General features: G+C 45.0%; 2 long non-coding RNA genes across 4 annotated transcripts; both read right to left on the minus strand.

Annotated features, from left to right (window-relative positions):
- On the minus strand, window positions 1–22,102 carry LOC131084130 (uncharacterized). Of its 3 annotated transcripts, none has more exons than XR_009114513.1 (11): window positions 21,755–22,102; window positions 20,638–20,730; window positions 8,276–8,343; window positions 7,091–7,205; window positions 6,330–6,467; window positions 5,845–6,034; window positions 4,506–4,631; window positions 2,737–2,889; window positions 1,794–1,861; window positions 879–979; window positions 1–121 (listed from the first exon to the last, which is right to left on the minus strand). It is a non-coding gene; the product is annotated as an uncharacterized LOC131084130 (long non-coding RNA). The 3 variants fall into 3 exon arrangements; XR_009114511.1 differs by having other exon boundaries at window positions 2,737–2,892; XR_009114512.1 differs by having other exon boundaries at window positions 2,737–2,892; window positions 5,845–6,037.
- Window positions 22,103–22,121: 19 nt separating this feature from the next.
- LOC131084131 (uncharacterized) lies at window positions 22,122–25,965 on the minus strand. The gene is made up of 8 exons (XR_009114514.1): window positions 25,890–25,965; window positions 25,562–25,697; window positions 24,456–24,529; window positions 23,471–23,528; window positions 23,353–23,394; window positions 23,197–23,257; window positions 23,069–23,112; window positions 22,122–22,866 (listed from the first exon to the last, which is right to left on the minus strand). It is a non-coding gene; the product is annotated as an uncharacterized LOC131084131 (long non-coding RNA).
- Between the last annotated feature and the right edge of the window lie 326 nt (window positions 25,966–26,291).

The following is a 26,291-nucleotide window of genomic DNA, read 5'->3' on the forward strand; positions in this document are numbered from 1 at the left end:
ACAATGGATCTACATGAAAGCAATCACTAATGCATACAGTGCCTTCACTTGAACAGCTTTTTCTCCTTTTCCTTGCATTTCTTTGTCTTCACCTCCTGAGTTCTGATCATTGGAGACATGGCTGAAAATAGCAGAAGAACAGATTAGCTGAACACCACCTTATGTTCCAAAGGCTGAGGTCTCAGGTGCAGCCAGCTGAAGCTTCACAGAGTCCTCCCATAACAAGTTATGCTGTACCTATAAAGCCCTTACAAATGCAGCCTCAGTTTGCAATTCTTTATGTGACTACATACAAACCACTGAGGATATTAATGGATGGCAAAGAACAAAAATGAGAACACTTAGCTCTGACTTATTTATATAAATAACTTGATTAGTTTTACCGACATCAGGTCACTTGTATGTCCCTGACACAAATGCACTGTGTGATGAGGGGAAATAATTTCCCAAAACTGTGCAATGAGACTTAAAGGAGAAAAGGGGAAGAGACTGGAACATGCAATAAGAAAAAGCACAGAGAAAATAAACCCCATCTCATCTGGCATGCCAGGAGCTCATGCAACTAAGTTTTGGAAATTTTGCAGTTTGATGAAAGAATCATCAGCTTGTCAAAAATTCCCTGTAATTGGCCATGACAGCACACGAGGACACCCCTGAGCAGCTGCCATGTTTGACATGTTAAGGATCCTGAAGCTTATTAGAGGTAAGGGGCATTGTGGAGTTAATCTAATTACTCCACCAGGAGCAGGATAATGCACAAGTTAAACTAGTGTGTGCTAGTAAAAGCACAGGTAGTGCTTCAGCAGGTACCAACAACAGTTTCTGGAGAATGGCTGTTTTTTCAATAAAACAGGAATATTTTTGGTAAATACTGGCACCTTGGTTTTTTATCTGAGATGATTCCACCAGGTTTTGCAGGCTCTCCATCTTGTTCTGTAGCCTCTTTGATGTGGGCTCACTAGTTCCATGGGCTGAGAAACTAGAGAAAAAAATATTATCATCAGTAATAATAAAAAAGCCCATTATAAATTATCTAAACATTCCCTTTAAACTGAAGTTCTTATGAAATAAAATCTACACCAACATTTTCAGTAAACCCCAGAACTTGACTAACTGTGTTACAGGAGCCACAACAACTATTACAAACATTTTTTTACTGCAAGTATTGATGTCAAGCATCCTTACAGCATTTTAATTTGAATAAAGCAACTGAACAGGCCTTAAAATTAGTGGTGCATGAAATTTATATTCTGACTATGTAATAGATTAATTAGCTGCTATGCTTTACTCAAAATTCATTTATCACAGAATTAACCTTCTGCCTGAACAGAACTGGGAAGGGTTAAGGCACCCTGATCAGGATGTGGGATTGGACATACCTATTCCTGTGGCTGCTCCCTGGGGAGAGCCAAGCTTCCCTGGGACTGGGCTGGGCTCAGGTGAGGCAGCAGGGCCAGCTGCAATCTCATCAGGTGGGGTGGTTAAGAGCAAGTATCCAAATAAAGAACTCAAGAGCCTAAAATTTGGGCTCCAAAAATGTGACAATGCTATGGATGCTAATTACACAAGTAATTGGAAGTTATCAATTTTGGGTGTGCTTATGTCAGCCTCTGAGGAGCTGCTTTCTAACAAGATACAGATTTTGGTAGGAAGTGCAACACCGTCTTTGTAATAGCACCTGGTAAGAGGCATTTGAGTAAATTCCTAGGAAAAAATACTGCATTGGGACTACATATTCTTCATAATATTCTGTAATGCTCCAGTTTGACATCAGTGCTGCCAGGAAAACTTACCAAGGGATGTCAGGAGCAGGGAAACACTCTGGGACTCAGGATCTGCAGGATGTGAGCAGGAAGGACACCTGAAAGCAAAATAAGGGCAAAACCTGCATTCTGGAAGGGTTATGCTGAAGTGTGGTCATGCTAGCCAGCACCCACAGTGAGAATGTGAAGCTCTCATATGGAGTCTCCAGGTCTTAGCCATGGAAATGAAAAGCAAACAATATAAATATGTTTCAGAGCTCTTGCTTAGAGGGATGAAAGTGACATGAAAGCTTTGTTTTATAATTTCCAGGAAGCTCTTAGCATTATGACTAAAACAATACAATCAAGCTCAGCATTGGGGCTGTATTAAAAAAGCCTTAGAAACTGAGCCTCAAAGGAGTACTGTGAGAGGCAGGTTACTCAGCTAAGTCAAAGCACTTCTCACTGTCCTAAAATGTGCTTTTCCACTGTGCTTGCAGCAGCAGCCTCTCCAGCTGCAGTTTTGATTTTCATCAAAAATCATGAATTACATTTTTTTTTAATGAAGTATGCATACGGTCTGGATTAGAAGCATCAGACTGTGTGCTGTATTGATTTTTCAACTTCATCTACTTCATTTTTTTTTTACCAAACACATGTTATGATCATGTGTTTGGTAAAAACAAAAAAATCCGGCATTTGGATATTTACATATGGCAGGAAAAGAAGAAAGGAGCTCTGAACAAAAATAAAAGGAAGCACTAAAGGTAAATGGTGTCATCATCTTCTATTTCCCTTCCACCTAAAGCATCTGAGTAACCTGGCAAACAACAGAAGCTTTAGAAGCTTCCAGGTTATCTCAAGTTTATGTGTAAACCTGACCTTGCAAAAACACATCCCACACTGCTCCTGAAGCATGTCAAGAGCCAGATCCCAGTTTCAGAGGGCATTGTAAGTACACAGCACACAACAGAAATAAACCTATTATTCTTACCCTGCATTCCTCATGGTTGTTAAAAGGGATTTTCTCCCACCATGGCTGCTGAGATCCACAGAGGGAAGTTCACTGTCTGAGCTTGTTAATTCTTGAAGAAATCCTCTTCAGATCCTGCAATGGTTCTTCCTTCAAAATGTCCAGCTTGGTAGGCTTCTACATGAAATAACTCAGTTAAAAAGTATTTGCAAAGGCACTCTGTTGTCAGTTCTTGCCTCAACTAATCCAAATGCATGTATTTTCTCCCCCTTGACTCTTGTTTTGTCCTTTTTAACCTGTGACCCCAGATACTGCTGGGCTGAAGGGAGACACAGGAGCTCCTGGGGGTGTTTGCCAGGCAAACTCATTCCATGTTTGCCATGCGAACTCTGCAGCAGCTGAGCTGTCTGCAGATACAAACCCCTTCATCGCCACAGCCATCGTGGACATCAAGTGCAAAATTATTCTCATTTTACTGCTCAGGGCTTGAGGCAAAGGCCTGGTTCAAAGAACCCTTTGTTTCAGTGAAAACTGGATTTTTCACTGCTGAGAACTGGATTTTTCAGCATTTCACATGTTCAAAGCACTACTCCCGCTGACCTTTGTTCCACCGGGAGATGGAAAAACTTGGAACTTTGGAAAAACTTTGCTACCCTATTTTTATTTTAAAATAAAGGTAATTTTTAATGTGAATACACTGATTTCAGCAGGGCTTATATGGGCAACAAATCCTCAGCTTCATAATGGGTTAAAGTGACTTTGAGTCAGACCAAATTCTCCTTTTCCACACTCCAGCTAGGAAACCAGACTATCACCCGGCAGAGTCTGTCTCAAGTGTTGCAGCTGCTTCATTTTCTATAATAACTAATGATGCAGGAACCAGAAGATTAAAGTAGACTTTGATTCAAGTGTTCCTGCAACCTGTTGGGTCCTCACTGTAGTATTAAATTAAAACTAAGTCCTTTTTCCTTCTTTATCTTCAGAAGTATAAATTGATTAACTCTGAGAAGAGAGAATGGGAGTGCCTGGTGCTGCAGGGATTTCACAGAAGGAACTATCCTTTGTTCCTTGATGGAAATATTTGCCACCACATCAGGAAGCAAACCAGAAAATCTTCCTGAAACTTGCCTGCACTAACTTGTGGCCTCCTATAGGTTTTGAGGCTGAAATTAATGAAAATACCTGGGAGAAACATTGAGTCACCTCAGGAGATTTACACAAAAACTATGAAGAAAGTAGCTAAAAAATTTTTTTATGAGAGGTTAAAGTTGATGTTTTCTGTAATGAAAAATCAGTGTATTTTATTTCAATCTAAAGGTAGACGTACAAAATCAAAAGGAAGAAAAACGGTGTGGATAAAACTGATCAAAATCATAAAAGTTAGGTTGGAGGAAGATTCAAATATCAAGCAGATGATTAAATGTTTCAACAGCTAAGCACAAATCTATTTTCACTGTCAAATGTGATAAACAGCAAAAAAAAGTGAAAACTGAACCACTTACCTTCAGACTTAATAGTTCATGACTTGATCGTTCATGAATGTTATTTGTGGTAGAGGTAAGATAAACTTAGCACAGTCTATAGGATTTTATAGTTGTCACATTGTTTTTGCAACAAAAAAAAAAAAAATCTGAAAGGACCCAGCACATGAGAAGCTACAGGAATTATTTCACCTTGGGCGTTAGGAATTTGCTCTCAGATGTTCTGAGCAGATGCTCTTCCCTGAAGAAATTCCATGTTATTTTTGCTGTTTGGGACATGCTGGTGTCCATGCTGAGGCAGGCACTCACCTGGGGGGCAGAGCTGGGCAGGTGCAGGGCATGTGGCCAGACAGCAGAGAGCAGGTGGGACCGAGGCACAGAGTGCTGCAGCTCCCCTGAGGCAGAAGCTGAGGAGTAGCCTGGGCCCTGCAGCTCCTGGGGAAAAACAATAAAAGTTACCCACCTTGGTCATTCATCCTCTGAAGCACTTTTTGTATTGCTTATGTAGAATTGTATTTTGAATATAGCACTCTGTTCCTCTTTCAAAGCCAGCAGCTGGGGTGAGTCACTAAAATGAACGATAACTTCTTGCGATAAAACTGCTGCTCTCAAGGTACCCTTCATTTAGAGCAGTAGCCTCACTGCAGCTTGAAGAGTCCATGGTCAGAAATAAGGCAAAAGTAAAAAATATCCTCTATTCATCTAAGGAGTATAGACAGGGATTGGACTCCATCTAATATTTTGTTGTCATTACTGGAAATAGCACTCCAAAAACCTGGAATTATGGACATGTGCAGCACTGAGGAATTCCACACAGAAAAGGGTTTCAGAATACAGACTTTTGAGAGCTGTTTGCACAGAAGAGGTTAAACCTAAAGCCAGGCCCCAAAGCAAATGAAGCTGAGGCTGGGCCCACACTTCCCAGGAAGGCACTCGCTCACATCCAAGGTGTGCTGCAGCCTGCATGGCTTCCTGCTCCTGGCATTGCACAATGCACTGGCACTCTGCAAACTGCAGGGATGCCTGCAACAGAACACACAAAGGGCATGAATGTGCTGTGCTAACCTTCTAGGGATTGCACTCTTTGCTGTCCTCTCTCTGACAAAAACAAGGTGCACACAGGGATGCTGTATTCACCTCCTGCTATCAGCACAGAAATACTGCAGGATGCCTTTGCTGACAGGCTCACAAAAGCAACGGCTTATACAAACCTGGCAGCCATAACATGCACACCAAAATGTCCCAGAAGGGGACAATATCCTTCCATGCTTGCAAATTTGCAACAAAACCAAGTTGCACTATAATGTGGCCATAGATAGTTAATGGGATCCGGTACTGCTGTTACATACCACTCTTGAAAAAAGGGTCAGGTTGCTATTCTATGATTTACTAGATCTGCTTTTTTCATCTCCTGACTCACCCAGTTTTAAATATTTTTGCTCATAGTGAGATGGGCCATTAAGATTGTGTTCCCCCCCCTTCAGTGCCAGAATCCCACATAGCTCCCTGGAACAATCTGACCATCCTGGGCTGGCAGGAACCTCATGCTGTACCAGCAGCCATATTTGGATTCAGCCAGCAGGCTGCTCTTTTATTTTTAACATGAGCCCAAATTAGCAGCTGTGGGAGCTGAGCTGAGGCTCCCTACCTGCAGGGCCAGCTAGCTCCCTCTGGCCAGCCCAGAGTTCCTGCAGGAGATCATCTTTTTCCAGTTTTGCATCAATCAGTGCCTGGAGCCTCTTGGTGCATGTGCTAACCAGTTGAACCTTTTCCAGCTCCAGTTTGCTCAGCTTGGCCTCCATTTCACATATTCTAGCTTCTTTCTCATCCTTGACACTCTGCTTACATAAAAAACAAGTGTGTGTAATATACGTAATTATATAAAATAACCACAAAGATGTATGGACGTCACTACTTAAAATCCCAGTTTAGGGCAAGAAAGAAAACCAGAGTGAAACAGACCAACTACTTGTTGATAGCTGATGGCTTGAAAGAATAACTAATCTTACCAGGTGTAGCTTATGAACATTATTGCCATTCTCTTGTAGCAGCCCCGCCATGTGCACTCAAATCCCTTCTCACCAAGAAGAATTAAATGCTGTCTGGAGTGATTTTTCTTCTCAAGATGCTGACCTGCATGGGGCTTCCATGTCCCGTATTTCTTGTCTGAGAAATAACACGGGTCCTCAGTTTGGAATTCTGAGTGCTGCCTGTCTGAGCTTCTGCTGTCTCAGAATGAGCTAGGTAGAACTGCTTCTCAAGGTCTTGGACCTAGAAAAGGGCAAATATTCATGATGAGTTATCTTAAAGCATTCTATTTAAACAGTAAATTCCATTTCTTCTAGTTTGCTTCCAGGTCCTACTTGAAAGAAGCACAAATGTTATCTTTTGGCCCAGCAGAGTTATTCCCTGGGTGTACTCCTAATTGTGTTGCCTTATTTTAGTGATCAAGCTCAGTTTCATTTCAGAGTTAGCTGAGGTTCTGGAAAGTAAGTTGGCTTCCACCCTGATCCAGAGCTCTTCAGAAGACCCTTATCTACAACATAAATGCTGATTGAAATGGTAAAATTACCCTTTGGGGAAAAAAAGTCCTTTTTTCACCAAGGACTATTCCTTTACTATGGCTTCATTCAGAAATCTCCAGGCAAACATGTTTTGTACCAAGTAGTGTTCACTTTCTCTGAAAGGAGGCAACTTCTGCCAGTTTATGAGATGATGGACCAGTCTATAAGGCTATTAAATAAAGATACTCTTATGTGCCAAGTTTAAGTTAATGAAATTTTTCCTATTGTCCAGACAGTTTTTCTGAAACAATCCCTCATCAAGAGGCTTCACTCATGTCTCTGGAACATTTCAGATCTGGCACCAGTGCTAACAGGCAAATCCATACATACCTTGCTTTCACAGATCCTCTTCACTTCTCCCAACTGGGAATAGAGCTGACAAACGGTGGATTCCAGGTGACAGATGGGATGTGGATGCATCAAATTCAGGGTCCTTTCTTGTTCTCTATGAGAAGTTTGAGGTGGAAAAATTAGAAGCTGTAAGAACCATCAAAGGAGAAGCAGCCTCAGCCTCCTCATTCCGAGCCTGCCTAACACATGGATGTTTTCTCTCTCCTCTATATTGTGTAGTTTTGTAGGGTTTCTGTTTTTATCAGTTTGCTCTTCATTTCACCATCTGTGCAATCAGTGCTTCACTTAAACAAAAGAAGCAAAAGAATAGGGCAGAGAGTGGAGTGTAGTAGCAGATTAAGCTTTTTCTCAAACTAATGTTACTTTTAACATTTCCTACACAACAATCAAACCCCAGATTTAACAACCTGTCTCCAGCAGGCTTTGGCTACTATTTGCAAGCTGCAGGCAACTGACAGCTTTACGAGGTGGTGCTGCCACCTCGTGGTCATTTCTGAGCTGCTCAATTCTCCTCCCGAAAGAAAACGCTGGCTATTATTTCCTCTTGGCAAAAAGTAACTTCTTTCACTTGTCACAAACACAGCAATTTCGATGTTCTGTTATTAAATATCAAGCTATGGATTTTTTTAAATTCGAAGGGGTTACTGTGTAACTCAAGTGGACGGCGGGGCAAAAATTAGGACATCACAAACAAGAAAGGACAAAACTCTTAGTGAAACCAGCAAGAAAAACTGATTTAACCACCAAAAGTACTGTCAGTCTTTTCTTTTAATGGTGGAACTGATGTCCCAACAAATTCCACGTGTCCACCTAAGCAACATTTCAAAAAGTAATTTTCTTCCAAAACAGAATTTTTGTGGCAGTAACTAAACCAGGAGACGATCAGCGTGGAAGGAAAGAGCAGCCGAAAGTCATGAACAAATAAACATCTTTTATTGGAATGATCATTGAACTCCTCAAAAACATTGCTTGCTATTTCCTAGTCACCCCACCCCAAGGAAATTCTCCATGGAACATGTGAAAAATGTCTGGTTATGCTTTAAGAATAAAAAAACAGAGAATGGGTACCTCACATGATGCTGCTGCATGACTTCACTCAAAAAGAGGCTGCTCAAAATAGTGCTGGTGAAACTGACCAAAGACTCAGCAGTGACAAAGACTCACCTAAATTTAAGAAGCTGCCCCAAATTTCATCTCACTTCATGCAGCCCCTTCTGCACATCTCCACCTTTCTGAAAGAAACGGTAGAATAAGAGGAAAGTTTGGTTATCTAAAACCCTGATTACAAAAGGAAGGAAACCTGAGCCAATTCACACTGTCTTATTTTACTGGAATTGATCAGGCAGTGGATTATTTACTCCATTCCTGAGGGTGTGGTGTCAGTTTGACTCATAAGTCTGAGTCAATCAGTAAATCAAATCACGGTTTGCCATCAATTTTCAAACTAATTTACGACCCTTCTGTGGGAGAAGCTTTCAAATCTTAGATATACAAGTGTGTATGAAAGCCAATAAATTTGAGCACTATCTTCTGGGAAAAAAAATAACAACACATAGCAGGAATAGGAATTTTTTAATAGCTAACAAATCCTGTGTACTGCCTTAATTCCTGGATATTTTTGTTCATTGGAACAAAAGCACCTACAAAGAAAAGATATGCATTTACTTTTTAATCTATTAAGAGGCAACTTTATGTAACAAAATTAATTCTGCCCACCTAACTTTAAAACTGCAGGAGGACTTTAAGGTATTTATGGGGAAGTAAGTTTCTCTCCTTTTCGCAATTCTCTGGTTTGTTTTCTTAGGACAGATCCAGATGCAGGCAGAAGAGAAAAAGAAGAGAAAAAAGAGAAAACAAAGAGGAAAGAGACAGAGAGAAAGAAAGGGAGTACAAAAAGAGACAGACAGAAAGAAAGGGAGTACGAAAGGAGAGGAACGTGTTAGTGACAATTTTAAATCAGTGCATTTTTAAATCAGATGGTATTGACAGGTTTCTTGTTCTGTTTATTTGGATTTTCCTGAGTTACTCGTCCTCTGGAGCACTGGTGACTACACCGCAGGCCAAGAGGCCCAGCAGCACCTGCTGTGCTATCTGGCTAACTTAACACCTTCAACAAACCTGACATAGCCGCCCCGAAGGTGCTTCACTGAGGAAAAAGTTGGAGCCCTTGGTTCCAGAGTCCAGCCCTGAAGGGCCCGAAAGGCGAACAGAGGAGAAAAGCCCCTCAGCCCCGCCATGGCAGGCACGGCAGCTCCGAGGCACCGCCAGGAGCTGCCTGCCCTCAGGCAGGCCGGGCCCCGTCGTTTTCCCGCCTTCTGCTTCCCGCCTCTGGCCGTGAGGGGCACCCGGGCAGCTCCGTCCCCTCAGTGTGCCGGGACACCGCGCTCGAGGGACTCCCCGCGCTGCTGCCGACCCAGCCCGCCCCGGGGAGAGCCGCCAAGTTCCTCCCCTCGGGAGTCATCCCGAGCTGCTGGCTCCTTCTGGAAGACCCGCTGGCTCCATCAGGGATCACGGCGCCGAGCCCCTCAGGCCCAACATGGCCGCTGTCCCCTCACGGCGTGGGCACCATTTTGTGGTCGTGGGTCCAAGGTGGTTTCGCGATGCTGGTTCTTGAGGCTTGAAAAAAAAAAAATCCCCTCACAGGGGTAGGGTAGGGCTTAGATTATTTCCCATATGATATTTGGCCAGTAAGGTGGGATATTTTGGAGGGGTGACCGTGAGCCGATTGAAGGCAGAAGTCGTGTGAGGGGACTTAGACTTTCTCCCGCCAAAGAGAAGATAAAGGGTCAGAAGCAAAAGATTGAAAGGCATCTTGCCCTAAATTCAGTTCAGTAATACAAACTAGAATATTTTGAATTTCACACAAATCTCAGCAGAGAGGACAAGTTCCCGTCTTCCCTGGTATTTTCAAGGTGAGGGAGAGGGTGTAGATTCAACAAGTAATCACTTCAGCAAAGGAAATTACATTGTCTGACTGTGCCATTTTGGATCTCAATTTCAGGAATGAACACACTGGTGTCCACAGGTTGTCACTTATTTCAGATTATTCAAAAGACGACCTTGATACAAATTTCCAGGGACAGGTGCATGAACTCAGCCCAAAACAAAATCCTCAGCTGGAGAGATGAAGACCAAGAAAACTCAAAAGACAGAGAGGTATGATAATTTGTTTAAATATGTCACTAAGATTTAAAACACATAACTATTCCTCAAGGGTACCACACAATTTTCATTTACAAATAAAAAACCATCCACCTGGTGCTGAAAGACATAAAAAGGAGAAAAGTAGTTTTATATTAACTACTACAAAGTAAGAATTATCCAGCTGAAAACAGACCTCAGCTCTCCATTCTACTTGCTGCACTACAATCCCAAGTAGAAAACAGCTCAAGGAAAGGACTTCTATCGCACCATGCAGAAGAGGCAGCAACAAAAAGATTTTTCTTACCTATAGGAATAAGAGATAAATGAGTGTTTAGGTAAATACTATGCCCTACAATATCCTGAAGCTCTATGATATCCTGAAATGATATTTTAATCCTCCAACAGTCCCAGGTGTTAATAAAGCACAAACACTCACCTGGGAGGGAACAAGCACCTACCTCTGGCAGGCAGTTTATGGACTTTGTCTCTCTGGGATTTGGGATGGGACACTGAGGTTTTGCTCCTCACTGTGGGGCTGGGAAAGAAGGGAGGCACTCATCACCCCGCCTTCGCTCCTGGCTTTTCCATCCTGTGGGCTGCCAATCCAACTTCCCAAGCCCTGCTGGGAGCCACCTGCTCCTTACTCCACCCTTCTGCTCCCTCAGCAGCATTGGGAACAAACTCCTCCCTCAGCAGCTGATCGTGTGCATGATGGAGAGCCAATAAACTCCGTACCCAGGGCTTGATTTCTCCCCCAAGTGTCATTCAAAGCCTGGCTTTAGTGGGAAACTTGATATCTTTTCCCCATCGGGATCCTGGCAAGGTGCTTTTTTTGCAGAATGCCACTTGTCTTGACTGCAGGTGCATTTTTTTTAATCCCTTCTTTCCCAGGAGTCCAGGTCTGGAGCACCCAGCAGCCCCTGTCATTCTTGTTACAGAATAACTCTCTTAGGATCAAATTCCTGTGTAACTTTCCTCCTATTTGGGAGTGCCTCTGAAAAGGTATCAAGATGCAAGTATCAACCGCTTGTGTTTAAAATAATCCCTTCCTCCCTGAGGGGGTAGAGCTTCAGAGGAGGGGATTGGGGATTTATGCCAGCAGAGACTACTCACATAGCTGGGCCATACCTACCAGCCACTTCACAGTTGGTTAAATGTTGTCATCTTACTGCAGGGGTTCCATACTGTCATCTCCTTATTGCAAAAGTTTCAGACCTTCTTGGTGCTTTCTCATGGGCAGTACCTCAGAGCACTGACTCCTTTTTCTTCACAAAGCAGCCACCTGACTCCAATTCCCTTCTCAACCAGCCACCCCACTCTTTTATAGACTCCTCTTCTCACTGGTTACAGCTGTGGCCTGTTAAACTCAGGCCTGTTCCTAGTCTTTGATAATTAGCCCAGCTGCAACTCCTTCGGGGTAAGAGTGGCAAGGGGCAGGTGGGTCCGAAAGTTCTGCCTCCTGTCCCCAGGTCGGAGAAGGTTGGCGTGGTGCCGGGAGGCAGATGAGAGGAACACTATTTGCATTGCAGAGGCAGAGGGCACAGTGGGAATAGATCATGGCTTGTTTGCTGTGGGGAACAAACATTCCTAGACCCAAAATGAGGATTGCTGGGACAGCTTCTATTCCCCTGCTGCTGGCATGTCTCAGTGATTTTAGGGAAAGGAAGTGTTTGGTCACCCATTCTGCCATTCCATTGGCAGTGTGGTGCCAGGCTGTGGGAATGCAGAGTCCGCCTGGCGGGCTGGGTCTGGGCTGTTGGGCTCGGGACCCTGGACCAGGGCCCCCTCTTGGCCTTCTGCTTGGTTTGGGGGTATTGCTTCCCCCTTCTGGTCCTGGGCCACCTTTCTATGGGCCAGGTCTGGGGTTCCTGATCCTTCCACATTGGCCAGGGCTCCACAGAGCCTTTCTCTGGCTCCAATGCTGCTACTGCTTGTCGTTCCAAAAAAAACCCACCAAAAACAAACAAACAAAAAACCAAAACCAAAAACAAACAAAAAAAAACCCCCCAAAAAAATAGCTGGCAGCAGCTCTGAAACATTGAAGGGCCTAAGGTTGGCTTCAGCCCAAGTTGTTCAATAAAGGGCTCTGGCCAGGACATTCCAGAAGTTGTCTCAAAATTCTTTGAAATTCTTTTGTGACTGCCAATGGACTTTTGATAACTATTTAAGGACTTTTCTGCAGCAAGCCTGTTTCAGGACCAAAAAGGAGTTTCAAAGATGGCAAAGAGGAACATTTTCAGTCCATGGACTTTTCCTGAAACCCAGCTGCTTGGACTTGAATTTTCTTTGTGTTGTTTTTGCATTTTCTTATATTGTGGGATTATCTTAGTGATTTGGTAGAATTTTATGTTCTACAGGTGAAGAAATTCCCTGTTCATTCCACACCAGCACTTGAGTGAGGTTTTGATTTGCAACAGATAACCAGTCAAGTGTTTGTTCTTTCCTCTGCATGTGCCCAGCAGAGAAAATTACAAACACATTTATTTTTAATTTAACTAAATAAAAAAAGGTGACAAGGTGACATGTGGCAGACATCTTTTCATTAAAATCCTTTCATTAGGATTTTTCCTGCTGAAGCTGAGAAGTTTCAGCAACAAATATAAACAATGGTTATCTGCTGCTGTGGAATGCAGCAGGTGGATCCGTGATTGGTCTCCTGTGGATGTTTTGATTTACTGACCACTCACAGCAGAGCTGCTCTCCCTCTCTGCCAAGACACAGATCTTTGTTATTCATTCTTTTCTATTCTTACCTTAGCAAGCCTTCTGAGAACCTTTTACTTCAATTTCTTTTTAGTATAGTTATAATGTAGTATGTATACCATAAAATAATAAATCAAGCCTTCTGATTATGGAGTCAACATTTTCATCTCTCTCTCATCCTGAAAACCCCTGTGACCACGGTGACAGGCAATGTTGGTAGGGCAGCTGATAAGGTATCGTGGGGAGGTATAGTCCAGCAAGACATTTCTGTCCTGGCTCCTTCTGTGTAGGAGCCATTGCTGGACAAAGTCAGTACCGGACGTGGTATGCAACTTTTGCTTGGTAAGTTCCTGAAGGAGAACAGCAATGCTTTCTCATGGGAAGGAAAGAACTTAGCCCCAGTGTTGGAGGTGCAGATAAGAAGCTGTGTCCTGCAGCTTAATAGCAGCAGCAACTATCTATCCTGGCATATTTTGTTTGGAAGCACTGACTCAATGTGTACAATCATGGAGTCGATGTCCATCTTTGGAAGGCAGTCTCCTTTCTGAAAGAATACATTTGGCATGTGTTTTCCACTTCCTCGAGGCAGCCTTCTTAAAATTCTGCCAGCACATTTCTTTTGGACAAGGTAAAGAGCTGCGCTGGGTCCTGGTGTGCAGCCTAGCTAGTGCCCCACGCAGGTAATGCCCAATAGCAGTGTTCTGACACCTTGGTATAGGATCAGGCCCTGGATGTTTTGGATTATGGAGGAGGGGACGCCATTTCTTGTGAGATTGGCTTCTAGTTCCTCCTCTCTTTGGCAAAGTTTGGATGGGCATTTTGGGTGGTCTCAGTGAATTAAAAGGCATTTCCCAATAGGCAGTTCTCTGGGTTAGAGTTGTTGAACTGTCAGTGGGAATGCAGAGGCCAGGCCTCTATAGGACAGGTTTTTGTCCCTTGTAGCCTTAGGGACAAGTGTGAGCAGTGCCTGGTGCAATCCCATTTGGATCCTGACTTGGAGAGATTGGAGGCTTACAGTGCTACCTAGAGCTGAGAAGGAAAGTGGCGATAGCAGGCTGTGTGTTTATAGTTTGATGGATACAATTGAAATCTTAGGCAGCAAAGAGCTTTCTCCACCAACAGTTTTGCAAGCTCTGTTGCGAGCTCGGCCAATGTTTTCAAGTTTGTTACCAGACTCTACCAGAGAGAAAAGTTTGTTAGGGCAGAAGAGCCGGTGTTGGCCTTTGAGTGTGGGGCAAAGAAGAGTATCCACTTGGAAGGGGAAGATGGGTGAAATCTTTTTGTCCCGACACAGTTGATTGGAGAGCAGGGACATTTCTGACTTGGCTGTGTCCTGGTGGTGGTTTCGAGCAGGGCTCGGTGCGTGTCCTTGTTTTGTGGGTTGACAATGCTGTGGTGTGGTTGTTTAGGTGAATACTGACAGTGCCCAGGAAAAAGACAAGCACTTTTCTAGCCCAGCCCTTTTGTGTGGGAGCAGTGTGGGGGCAAGAGTTCTGCTGTGGATCCAGGCTCTTGGGCACTGACAGAATGGGATCCTGTGTGTAGCAGAGAAGGAAGAGGAATCATTTCACTGTTGGCTGCACAGTTTATAAGCTTCAAAATAAAAGGCAATTGCAGCATGGTCTCTTCATTTTCAAACGTTTTCTGGGCCATCAGCTGCTCAACATCTAACTCTCACCCAGTGAACTGCATCCAGCTCCCTCGAGATATGCACTTTCCCTCAAGATCTATATACTGTCTTGCACTCTAACGCTTGAAGATCCCAAACAGCTTCAAAATGTCCAGCAGCTGCTCTCAAAGAAAAAGTCCTACAACAAAAAGGCAGTGCTGGCCACAGCAGTCCCTTTGCAGTCTGTCAACCAAATGAAACATACTAGCAATTTGCAGATTCTTTCTCAATTATATATACATATATATATAGCTTCAGCACATCCTCTGAAAGAGACAGAGACTATCGCTACAGCCAAGCATTTTCAGCTGCCTGTCTGACAGATGTGCCAGGACAGAAGGCATTTGCCAACCTATCCTCTTTCCTGTGCAAGCTGATGTTGGCAGCGCAAATACTTTCACATTCTCTCATTGTGGCCATATCCAAGCAGCTAGAGGTCACACAGGTGGAAGTGTCATGTTCTCAAAATACCTCCTTTTGTTTTCTAAACAACTTTTAAGCTGTGCAGAATGCTCTGTATCTTCTTTCCCACATAGACCTGTCCTCACTTTTTCACTCTCACATCTTTGTTGCAAACATCCAGCAGCTGTTTGCATAGTAAAAGGCTCTAGAAATGAAAGCGAGCCTTGGGCTACACCTTCCGCCTGCCCCACATAAGCCACATCAAACTCACCAATGCACTCTGTCCTTCCCTTCTCCACTGCAACTACCATTGTGTTCTCTGGATCTCAGAACCTAAAGGTAGGCACAGTTGTTTCCACAGAAGGGTTGGAAGAGCCATAGGTAGCAGCACAAATAGCTCTCACTGAACTTTAATCCTTACCACAGCCATTGTGAGTTTGATTGGTAGGCCAGTAAGAGTCATGCTCCTTTTACAGCTGGTATGCCGAAGCCACCAGTCCGGTGGTGTTCGACTCTTGTAACCAGTCCTGCATTTACTCTTCCAGAGGGGAATAGGCATCTATTTCCCACTCAGATAATTGTGGCAGCAGCCAAGGGCTCTAGAGCACTGCTTCTGCCAACAGACATTCAGGCCAGGCACTTACATTCTCAGCACTACGTAGCCCCTGCGTATTCTGCGTCTCTTGTCGTCCAGATCATACCGCAAAGCATTTCACAGAGAGAAAATATGTCAGGATAACAAGCTTGGCTGGAGCGTACCCCTGAAACTGGTGGAAGTTTGCATTTGCACCACATTCAAGGGGCAGTCCTCTTTCCTATACAACCTGCAAACCGTGGTCAGTTCGCAGTGCTCTCTGCTTGCTCCTTCTTACCTTGAAGTACCACGCCAATAAGGGCTCTGAAGAAGAGGGAAGCATATGTGTTTGTAAAGAGGAATGTCTGTTAGGAACTTCCCTCTTCAAAGCAGCGTTTTCCATTCCAAACAGACAACAAAGAAACAAAAGATAAGTGTGACTCTGCATTCAAATCCTGCAACGTCCCAAGAAGTGAATTTCTCTCTTCTATAAGACTGACTTGTATGAAGTGGCATGGTTGTTTCCTTCCATTTGAAGGGAAACTCATCTAGCCAGGCTTCATCACCCCCTGCATCTTTTGGGGTAGTTCTTGGAAGAAAATAGATAGCAATTTTCCACTCCACATGATTAAGGTTTCATTCTCTTCCTAATGTGCTTCAGGGAGCAAGCTATCAATTCCCTATGGTTTCTATGAAAAGGCATGAAGTGAATAATTATATTCCCATCGATGTAATAAGGAATCAAAGTCTTTTATGCCTGCAAGCATGCCCTTATCTTATGAAAAGTATGGATTGTCAAGGGTGGAAGAAGATCTGCATGAAAAAGGAGAAAACCCAGAAGCATGCAGGGATTTTTTCAGGTATGAAAGGGAAAACGACATTAAATTGTCAACAGAATGAAATTGCAAGAGGGAGGAGAGAGGAGGGAGGAGGCGGCAAATGCTGCCTTTGACGCAGCTGACACAAGGACCGTCAGCCTCGTGAGCAAACAAGAAAACCAAATGAAAGTTCACAGCAATCTCATCCACAACTTAGTGGACAAACGTGTAAACCCTTTTGTTCATTTATTATATATATAATATATAGAGAGATGTTTTTCATTCTGACAGAATTTTCAGGGAGCAAGCTAGTGTATGGCACCTGGAACCAATGGTGTATTGGAAATGGCCAACATGCAGAACACGCTCCATCCTGAACGCTACCACAGAAGAATCCCAGGATCATTGTCGGGAGTTTAGTTCAAGCATGGCTTAAAGAAAAAGGCCATGAAGCCATACAATTGAGAGAAAAGTAACAGGTAGCTGTGAAGCAGTTCCCAGCCTGACTTCTATAAACAATTAGACTCTTTCGGGCATCATTGTATAAACAATAAAGTTCTCAGGCAGTCTTCTCATAACAAGTGTAACACTCTCTCTGGGAAAAGATGGCACCCTGAGAACAGATGTGGAAGTTTTGGGAACCGTTTGCATCACAGTGAGAACACTGGTTTTGTTTTGTGTAAACAATCAACGGTGTAGTAAAACAAAAGGTGTGGTTAGAGTTTTCTCTGTTAGCCTATCATAAACCTGTATTTCGGAATATGCATGAAGTTCGTTAACACTGTTATTTAAGCTGACTGATCGATCAATAAATCGAGTTCGATGCATCACAGGATGGTCGTTCTCCCCTCACTTCAACAGATCATAAAATGACCGGGGTTGAAAAAGACATTAAAGGCCATCTAGTTCCAACCCTCTGGCAGGGGCAGGGACACCTTTTACTTGCCTAGGTTGCTCAGAGCCCCATCCAGCCTGGCCTTGAACACCAGGTTGGGGTGTTCGTAACTTCTCTGGGCAAGCTGTGCCAGTGCCTCACTATCTCAGCCTCCTGTTGTGAGTAGGTTTGCCCCCGAGCAGGCTGCACGGGCCAGATAGCTCAGTTCTCTTACAGGGACAGCCTGCCTGAAAACCAAGCAGCTCTGAGTCGCTGGCTGCCTTTAGTAATCATAAGGGATATCAGCTCTTTCTTGATTATCAGCCTTTTTGGGTTCAGCTCTTTTGCTTGCTAGGGCGCTGCAGGCTGACCAGCAGGTCCTGGAGAAAGAGGAGAAGGCCATCTTGGTGTTCCACAGCGATGTCTTTACTGGGGGTCTGTGAAGGGTTCCAGCGATGGCTCCTCTTTCAAGAATGGGATAAAACGGCCCAATATATAGGGTACAGGGGTACCCAGAATTGGCCAATGGAAGGGGCTAAGGGAAAGTGACCTATGGGGTTACAGAGACATAAGCTGGGGTCTGAAAGGGGGAAGAGAGGGGCTTGCTATTTCAGCAGTACATGGCATTTTCTATCTTTAAGCCTCTGCCCTCCAGGAGCCCTAGCAGGCCCAGCGCCTGCTACAGCTCACCACCCTCACAGGGAAGAATTTCTTCCTAAGATGTAGTTTCAGCCTGCCCTCTTTCACTTTGAAGCCATTGCCCATTGTCCTGTCTCCGTAGTTCCTAATACGAGAGTCCCTCTCCTGCTTCCCTTCAGATACCAGAAGGTGTTATGAGGTCTTCATGCAACCTTCTCTTCACCGGGCTAAGCAGCCCCAATTCCCTCAGTCTGTGGGATGTGCTCTTGTCCTGAATACGGAACTGAACCGGTATTGACTTATGATTTTTTGAATCCTTTGAAGGCATGTTCTTCTTCAGTCTTAAATTAGTCTAAATAGCTTTGATTTGTGGGTATTGCAAGTGAGCAACAGAAATCACTGCCCTGGCTTGCCTTTTGTACAGCTCCTTTTCATGGGAGACTTGGTACAAACATCACAGTTGGTGAGACAGTGGGCACACCATCATTCTGAAAGAGCTTTGCACTGTAAACATAGAGGAGGACTAAATATTGAAATGCAGATGATAGAAGCTGCCCAATGGACTCTGCTGGTGGAAATCAAATACTAGTCTAGTATTTTGAATGCAAATAATTCCTCCCAATGAGGCCAGACAGGATTGTTAGGCTTTGAATCTGGGCACATGGGCAGTAGTGGATGGTTTCCACGTTGAAAACAGTGTAGATACGTGTCCTTTCTTTCATTAGTGGCTCAGAAATTGAAAAGGCAGCTGCAAAATGGTGAAATTTAAAAGGCAGCTACAAAAATCCCTAGAGTCTAAAATGGCTGTTCTTAATCTCACTAGCCTGCATAATGTGGAATATCTGGAGACAGAGGGCCAGTCCGGCCACAGGCCAACAAATAAAAACCTCGCCCGTTTTTCCTGGCAAACTAAACTCACCTGCTGTGGTTCATAATGGCAGATTGCAGGAGCCACTTGGCACTGTCAAAACCGCCTGACTGGACACTGGTGCCAGCGTGGGTCTGGGAACGATCCTGCGTATTGTGGAATTTCAGCATCCAGTCGACCACTCCACCCAGAGGCCCCTGAACTCAAACATCGGCCATTTTCCTTTGAAAAGAAAATTCATGTCTCCTGGTTCTTGACGGCAGATTGCAGGAGCCACTTGGCAATGTCCAACCAGCCCAAATTGGCACTGGTGCCACCTTGGGTCTAGGAACCACTCTGTGTATGGCGGAATTGCAGGAGCCAGTCGGCCACGCCACCAACAGCACCCAAACACAAACCTCAGATCTTTTCCCTGGGAAACTAAACGCACCTTCCCCAGTTTTTGATGGCAGATGGCAGGAGCCAGTAGGGCCTTCAAACCAGCCCGTCTTGGTACTGATGTCACCTTGGATCCGGGACCATCTTGCATATTGCAAAATTTCAGCAAGCCACTCCGGCAACAGAGTTCCGAAGAGAAATACTGGTCCGTTTTGCCTGGCAAATTAAACTCACCAGCCTCGGCTCTTGATGTCAGATTGCAGCAGTCACTTGCCATTGTCAAACCTGCCCGACAGCACTTCTGCCAACTTGGGTCTGGGAAACATCATGCGTATTGTGGAATTGCAGGGACTAGCTGGCCACTCTCAGCCACAGGCCCCCAAAGAGAACTGCTGGCCAATTTTTCCTGGCAAACTAAACACACATATTCTGGTTCTTGATGGCAGATTGCGGGAGGCACTTGGCACTGCCAAACCAGCCTGACCTTGGGTCTGGGAACGTACCTGCATATAGCAGCATTTCAGGAGCCAGTTGTCCACTTCAGCCATAGGTGCGCTTTACGCCCGTTTTTTACAACAGTTGTGCTTTACGGCACCTTTTACAACAGGTTTTTCTTGCCCATCTTGTGATTTTTCCTGGTTTTTTCTTGCCAGTCTTGGAGGTTTTTTTCTGGGTGTATTCTTGCCAATCTTGGGGTTTTTTTCCGTTTTTATTCTTCCGGGGTTTTTTTCTTGGTTTCTTCTGGGTTTTTTCTGGTCCATCTTGGGTTTTTTTTCTGGGATTTTTCTTGCCCATCTTGGGGTTTTTTTCCTGGGTTTTCTGTGGGTGGTTTCTGGGTTTTTTCTTCCCCATCTTGGGGTTTTTTTCTGTGACTTTCCTGCGTTTTTTGTTGATTTTTTCTTGCCCACCTTGGGGTTTTTTTCTTGGTTTTTCTGGGTTTTTCTTGCCCATCTTGGGGTTTTTTTCTGGGTTTTTTTTTTCTGTTTTTTTTTTTTTTTTCCTTGCCCATTTTGGGGTTTTTTAGGTTTTTTTCTGGGTTTGCTCTTGCCCATTTTGAGGTTTTTTTCCTGGGCTTGTTCTAGTTTTTTCTTGATTTTTTTCTTGCCCATCCTGAGTTTTTTTCCCTGGGTTTTTGTGGGGTTTTTTTTGTTGCCCATCTTGGGTTTTTTGGGTCTTTTCTAGCCTATCTTGGGGTATTTTTCTGGGTTTTTACCCGACCAGGACGAAGAAAAAGAAAAAACAGCCAGGATGAGGGGGGGGAAGGCGGCTGGGGATTTTTTTATTCTAAACTTAACAATTAGTTGCAAAACCTGAAAAGCAAAAGTCATATACACAAGGTTAAATCCAGTCAGCATGCGCTCACACATGCAGAGACGAGCAGACACAGACAGACACAGCCACGTGCTCTCACACACGCCCACACACTCTTTCCACTTACACGCTCGCTGCAGCCCTTACCTGAGATGCTGAAGAACGTGCTTTGACACATCTTCTGGCTGTCGCTCCTTGACGTAAATGGCAGATCCTGGGGAAATCAGCAGCCTCGGGGACCTGTGAGACGAGAGGAAGGGTCAACGAGTGGCTATCTGACAGCTAGGACTTGTCACCGCTCTGGACTGATAAATTTTCTACCCAAAATCCCATAGAAGACAGATGAACAGTAAAATTTCTATAACTGTTCTACCTAACTGTGACTACGTACCAGGGCAGGGCAGCTCCAATCATAAGTGGTACAATGTAAGTACACACAATATAAGCTGATGCATACAGTGCAAGTATACACAGAGTGTAAATACACATAATATAGGGCAATGCACTCACATACAATGTGAGTACATACAGTACAAGCCAGCATAGGTACATACAGTGTGAGTACATACAATATAGGTCAATATAGGTACACACGATATAGGTACATACAATACAAGCCAGGACTGGAGATAACACTCTGGAAGATGAATTCTTGAGCCCTATACCCTTTGAGAAGATGGAACCTATAGAACTACTGCAGTCACGTGAGGAGGGTGTAAGATGCTCACTCTAGAAGTCCAAGAAAATGGAGAAAAGGCACTACCAAAGCTGGTAGTGAGAAGGAAGATGGACGAGAACATCTTGTCCCTGTGAGACATTCCTGTCTCAAAGAGTAGAAATGTAAAGATGCCGGAATAAGGGATATCCGGAAAGGAATGTGAGTAGAACACGGCCTATATGGCACAGAAGAGTGCCGATAAAGCATCAAGATGTAACAAAGGCCTATGATGTGGAAGATAATGAAGACAATGGACACACACTACATAACACAGACACAGACACCATAACATAGACACAGATGACATAACACAGAGACAAGTTGCAACTGCTTGGCACTTTCCCCTTAGGCACCCAAGAGTCCTAGCACAAGACGAGCCAGAGGCCGATGAGGCCAAGGGAAAGGAAGCCCTATGACAGCACGTGATGATGAAATGCAGCTCATTAAAGGAAGTTAGGGCCAAAGCAGTTAGGAGGATGCTTGAGAGGCTCAGCAAGCCTAGAGAAGGAAGCGGACTGCCGGGTGACCGCGGCTATAGCTCCGGACCTGAAGGCGAGCTCCTCGGGGAAAAGAGCCATGACTACGTCGAGTCAAGGAAGGCAGACAACGCAAAGTTCACGAGAATGTGGGGATGGGTCGGAACTGCCCTGCCCGGAAAAGGCTCTGGTGAGGCTGAGGAGAAACCCTCTCCCTTTACTTCCAGGGAGCCCTGTAGGAACGTCTGTGGGAGTGTCTGTAGGAGAGACGGGGGTCACGCACGGTCGGGACGGACAGAGATGAGAGATCTCTGCAGCCAAGTCGTGAAACTATCGGTTTATTACAAAGGGTGTGGGTGCAGGGCCTTGTTGCGAGCTGCCAGCTGCAGCTCGGAGCAGGGCCGAGACAAGAGAGGCTTAAAGTGTAAAAGAGTCAACGGCAAAGGTTTAAGAGTGGAGAGCATGTAGAAAGGAGGGGGTGAAGAAGTGCAGAGGTGAGCGCGAAAAGAGAAGAGGAAGAGCAGTGGAAGAGAAGAGAAAAAAAAAAAAGGGCAAAGTTCCCGTTACAATACAATAAATCATCTTCAGTGTTGAATATTCATATTCTCTTCAACCAATCTACTACAGCATGCATATCCTATAACATTTCCATACAACCTATAAGAATCACTACATTACCATACTGTGTTACATTTTAAACCCTAAATCTTACTCTTTGGGCCCTATCTGCTAAGCTGTAGGGTCTGCTCTGACCCTTGGACCTGCCTGCTTGCAGAGGGTATTGTTTCATCAAGAGGGGATTACCTTCGGCTGGCCACACCATTGTTTTCCAGTTGTTCAGTAACTAAGGGATCTCAAAACTTGCTTTCATTTCAATCTCGCTTATAGTTTTTATATTCTCAAAATCTTTTGCCAGGCAATCATATTTATAAGGCTTTCCTGTTCCATCCTCACCAACAGAGCCCGTCCCACTACAGCCCTCTCCGCTAAGCTGACATCAGATTGCCTCCTGTGATAGTAAAGGCTTTCCCCCTTCTCCCAACCACTGGCCCCGACACTTAGCTTTTGGAAGACGAGTGGACAAAAGCCATCGTCGGTCGGACGTGGACATTGAGATGTTCTCAATGTGTGTGCTTCGGTGCTGCCGCTTCCAAGCTGTGGCTACAAGCCTCCCACAGGTACCTAAGGCAAAACAAAAAGGTGACTATTGCCCTCAAAAAGAGTAATCCCCGGGACTCCTCCGCACCCCTGCCCAAGCTCACCTCAAGTCTTGATTTGACTCCGGAGGCCACTCAGAAGGTACTGGCAAAAAGAAAAGGGACACGCTTAGCATGCTGCTGCATAACGCTCGCCTATGAGTCAGCCTGCCTAAACCCCGACTCACCTGCCCTCCTCCGTTCCTGGGCATGCCTAGGGCAGCAACAGCACCTGCAAAGAAACAAAGCAGAAAAGCATGCTGAGATACTGTGAAAACACAACCTCCCAACCCTGACAAGTATGCCACACCAATACCTTAAGCTTGAACCCATCTGGCATGGGCATGCTGGGCTAGGATAGATGGCAAGCAGACCATCTAAAATAAAAAGAAGAATAATACATACTTAGAGCTGCACCAAAAACTGAGACCTCAGCAAAAACAACAGCTTCGGTACCCTACTCAATGCTCACCTTGCCCACTCAGCCTTGACAGCTGCTCTCTGCCTTCACTTCCTAAAAATAAAGACAAAGAGCAGAGCTGTAATAGCCACCAATTATACTTCCTCTGCAGAGACAAACAGTGACTGACCTGCACAGGGGAAATCACCTCACCCAGGATGCGTGGCTCTGCCCTGGATTTTATCCTTCTGCAACTAAAAGAAAGTTAGGATGAAAGTCAAAGGGCTGCAGGATAACTTATGGGCTCCAGATATCCTATGTCCATCTACAAATCCCATCTAGAGTCCAACTACACCCCACATTACAAATTCCAAGCCCCCAGGACTTCTGCCATTGCACCAGGCTATGCGGCAGGGCAGAGCAGCTGCGGCACAAATGTGTGCTGACACCCGTGACACAGGACAGGATGGGACAGACAAAGGGGACACAATGGGAACAGAAATCTCTTGGCAAGGAAAATGGCTGCAAGGACTGAGAGAATGCAAAAGGAGATGACCGAGGTGAGACCGATGGTGAGCTGATGAGGCTCAGAGAACCCTGGAGGAAGAAGATGCTAACTGAATGATTTATTCCAAGAACTGTGAAGATGGATGCCCGAGAATCCTACAGTCAGGATCCTCTCCCTAACCTTGCATTCTTACAAGTCCTAGTCCACCATGATGGCTCCAGGTGGGGCGTAGCTGTCCACACAACTCAGAACAAGACCTGACAAGACATCTGACTGGATGCTTCCAAAGAGAGATGAGATTCTGATACCTGTCTGAGCTCCCCAGTCAAAAGGTCCACAGCCTGGGTCCCAGGGCAAGGAACACTGAGATCAAGGATGCTAAGAATGGTGCCAAGGTTTCTGACAGGCCCCTCAAAGGCCTAAGGTAAAGGACATAACACATCCAAACAACACACAATACACAATAGACAAGTGACACGAGACACACCGGGACTGCTCTGCCCTGCACACCTCAGCTCTGTGATCAAAAGTGAGACTTGACTTTTATGGGGCCTAAGAGGCCACTTCATGGACACCCCCCACCTCCAAAGCAGACTCAAAAACCCCTCCCTGTAATTCCCAAACCAGCACCCTGCTTTCATCCCCTCTGTGGGTTCCGGCCCTCTACTTACTTCTCAGACATCTGGGGATGCTGGTCCATGTCAGGCACAAAGAAAGGCCACCTCGTGTGACATGATGAATCTGCTGAAAAAAGTGTTGTAATTGACACAACTGGGAACCTCTGGAAGCTGTGCTCCTCCCCAAAACAATAAAACAACAAAACAAGAACAGCACCAGAAATTGCAAAGGAGCTTTACCACTCCCAAGCACAAAACCCAAAATCATGAACTTAAATACTCCCTGTATTCCACACTGTTTTCCCCACAGTCTCTTCCAAGTCTCTGTTGCTTTAGATGCCCAGAAACACCTGCTGAAAACAAGCTGAGATGAGCTGAAAGAGCCTCTTCACTGAAATGAGAGGAGAGCTCTTACCCCAGCACATCCCAGAGAGGGAATGAAGCCCTCAGAGGAGCTGCAGCTGTTTGGCCTCTCTGACTCGAATTCAAGGGCAGCAAAGGGCTTGTTATAGAAGAAAACTCTTCAGAAAAATAAGAGTGCTTTCTTTTTTACAACAGCTACTTGGAGCAGAACAACAGAAAGCTGATAAGACGTAAAACTTTGTGTTTAGGTAGCATAGCTAGATAAATTGGGTAATTTGCTGTTAACTTACATAATTATTCTGTGTTTAACAAAAGCCATCTAATAAATCCACACCCAAAACTCCAGCAGCCCAGCTGGTCCTACCAAATCTCTGTTTATACATACAGCAAACAAAACCAAAATCCCAGTAATACCTATCAGAAGTCTATGAAAGAAACCTATTGAAATTAATCCTACTTCAAATACAAACCAACTCATCCAGAAAGTTAGCTTCACTCAAAAAACAACTTACACAGAGTTAATAATACCAAGAAATAAAACAACACACCATATACCACCAATGAATATAATAGTGAAAGGAAAAAACCAATTTTTTTCTTTTTTTTTATTTAAACTAACTTATTAGCTAGAACAAAAGATTTTGTCAGGGCTGTAACAACAACTTCTTCTTCTCCTTCTCATTCCCAAATTCCTTTCAACTCCTGAGTTTAAATCCAAGCAAGAAGCAAAATTCGTGCACTTGTGCATTCGCCGCTCCTGTCAGATTCTCTGTTTCCCTCCACATGTTCTTACACTTTCAGTCTTCACGCTGTCCTGCCGTGATGAGTTTGACAGAAGAATTGGTAAATGTTGAGAGGATTTCCCTCCCCAGAGCTGATTTCCTCAGCGCATTTCAATCAATCCCAAGCCTGCAATGATGCACGCTCACCTGAAGGAGGGGAATAAATCTGTAAAGGTCACTAAATACATAAAAGCGCATCCCCATTGTTCCAATACTCAGTAGCCCAAGCGGCCAAGGTCAGAGCTCTCCGCCCACCGAGGACACGCCAACCAGCAGGGCCCTTTCTCCCACTCTCCAGCACGGACCTGTGAAGCCAGAAAGGAGTTTATAGAGACCGACCTTCCAAAGCCGGCGGCAGCAAGGGCGGGGAGCGCCACGGCCCCGCTCCGCCTCCTGCGCCGCCTGCCCGGGGCCGCCCCGCCGGGATTGGCCGGCCCGCGGTCGCTGCCAGCGCCTGGAACGGGGCGTGCGCGGGCTCGGCGGCTGCAGCCCCGTTCCGACGCCGCTCGCTCCCGCCCCTCGCCCTTCCCTCGCTCGGCAGCCGCGTCCTTCCCCCGCCCCCGGCACCCAGCGGCGAGGGGCAGGGCGCTGGCTCGGGGGGTGCAGTACCGCCTGTGGCCACAGGGCGGCAGATTTACCGGGGTGTGCGATTTTCCCGCCCATTTGGCCGCCATTTTGAGAAGGTCAAAGAAAGTCCGCGACATCCTCGACATCTTCAACACGCCACTCCCAACATGGCGG

The sequence above is a fragment of the Melospiza georgiana genome, chromosome 5, assembly GCF_028018845.1.
Source record: "Melospiza georgiana isolate bMelGeo1 chromosome 5, bMelGeo1.pri, whole genome shotgun sequence".
Classification (NCBI taxonomy): Eukaryota; Metazoa; Chordata; class Aves; order Passeriformes; family Passerellidae; genus Melospiza; species Melospiza georgiana.